Here is a 2,323-nt window from a genome sequence, read left to right on the forward strand (position 1 = left end):
GTATATGATTTAAATTTAGAAAAAAACCTAAAACAGTCTCTGACAATTATTTCGAAAGGATAACGAGATCCTTAACAAAAAAAAAAATATAACCCGGCCCCTAACAATTACCTCGAAAGTATAACGAGGTCTCTGTGCAAAAAAAAGTCAATGTTATTTGTTTTGGCACAGGGGTTAATCAGTCCCAAAAAAAAATCAGGGACTAAATTAGATATTTTTTTTTGGGATCTCATTATCCTTTTAAGATAATTGTGAAGAGTAGGATGGGTATTCATAACTTAAGTTATTTATAGATTATTATACTTCTAAAAGGAGTATTTTTTGACTAATCACTATTTTAAATCCAATCTAAGATTTGGACCGTAACACATGTCTATGTTCATTCATACAATAATACTTTAGTATATATGATTAACTTGTTTTGAAAATATCACCTTTTTAATAATAGATACAGTTCATTATCTAAGTACTGAACAAACACATAAAGAATAATTTATTTCCGTTTTGGGTGTGTGCATTTCATTATTAAAGATTATAAGCAAAAAAGGGCATGGGAACTTTAAATATGTCTAGAAGGGGTTCATTGATTCACTATATATCAACGTTATATTGTCTAAACGATGTTCCTTTCTGGCTTTGGTCTAAGAATACCTTAATGGACGAAAACACAAAGCTGTACTGCACTAAGAAGACATCCCAACACGTGAAATGCTCGTGATTGGCATGGCCACTGCCTTTCATACTGTAGACAAAACCAAGATTTATTGCTTGCTCTTCACAATCTTGTAATCCACCTTGTCCACCTCATGTTTCAATGAGAAACAAAACAAATCTTAAATTTTTCACGGATTAGATTTTTTATTTTCCCAATTAAGATGAACAAAACAAACTAATTAAAAGAATTGGTGGTGATAATTAGGTACATTTCTTGATCTAATTAACTAAGACTATTCACGTTTAACCATGCCCTATTAGTACGGTACAGTGTACTTGGTTAACAATTGATCATTGCCTATAAGACAATGTACAAGTAGAGAAACGCTAATTTAATTCGGAAAATCATCATTGGAGATCAGAGCTTAAATTAAAGCATGCATTATTTCTTGTATAGTGTTTAGTCTCCCCGTACTTGGATTTTGGATCAGTTGAGAATCTTATACGTAAATTTCACTAAACATTGAGCGAAATGTGGACTTGTAAAACACTATTTATATATAATTTAATCTTTTAAGTTTTAATAGTATTTTCTTTTATTTCTCACAATATTCTTTGATCCCACGTGAATTTGAGCTCCATTTAAGAATTTATCGATCAGTAAGGTAACGTTTATTTACGGGCATGGGACATATAAAAACACAGAAATGTTGAATTAATGTATTTTGTGTCCATTATAAGAGGAAGAATACAGAGACACTAACAAGAGATATAACTTATTTTTTATTTTTTCTTTCATTATTTTTATTATTTTTTTATTATTATATTCTTTTCCAATTTTTTTAATAAAAAATGAAAATAAATTAGACTTTCATAATTTCTTCAAGTTTATTACCAAACAAAATACAAAAACACTAGTTTATTTTGTCTCTATCCTTTCAGTATCTTAACTTTTCCTATTCCCAAAACCAAACGCAACCTATCTTACTGGATGATACTCAAGACAATAGTCGAATTCCAAGATTTACTTAAACGAACAAATGAGTTAATCACTTCACTAACTCAAATTAATTATTTTAACCATAAAATACTAAAATTTAAGAGTCATGGTTAAAAAAAATTAATATTTTTCTAAAAAAATAATTGTTTAAATAATGGATACTGTTGTTATTGTTGCAGTGAGCAATAATTAGGAAGTTCAAGTAACTGTTGGTTTTGTAACTTTTATTTGGCTGTTACCTGAAGTTGATGGGCGGCGCCACCACCACTTGTAGATATGGTGTGTGTGTTTGGCTGCAACTTATTGGAACTATATGCAGTATGCAGCAGCAGAATGTTTGAGCATATCATATGTATTGCTTCACATTTATTAATTGATTGCATCTAAGATTAAGAAGAGATATTATTGGTGCATCTAGGCATCTATGACAAGGATAATCTTTTTTTTTTTAATACGAATAACTTTTTTTCTTCTGTCAGAATAATATTCATAAGATTGAGAATTGGGTCTAAACTCTTAAAAGTCCTTTTTTGGTCAAGAATTGGGTCTAAAGTCTAAACTACAAGTTTGGGCCACTAAATTGGGCCTCATACAGCTTTCTTTGAATAGCCCAACTAATTTGGGTGTTAAATGGGCCCAAATAAGCCCAACAACAACAGAGGCGCAAAA

This window comes from Arachis ipaensis, chromosome B04 (assembly GCF_000816755.2).
Source record: "Arachis ipaensis cultivar K30076 chromosome B04, Araip1.1, whole genome shotgun sequence".
Taxonomy (NCBI): domain Eukaryota; kingdom Viridiplantae; phylum Streptophyta; class Magnoliopsida; order Fabales; family Fabaceae; genus Arachis; species Arachis ipaensis.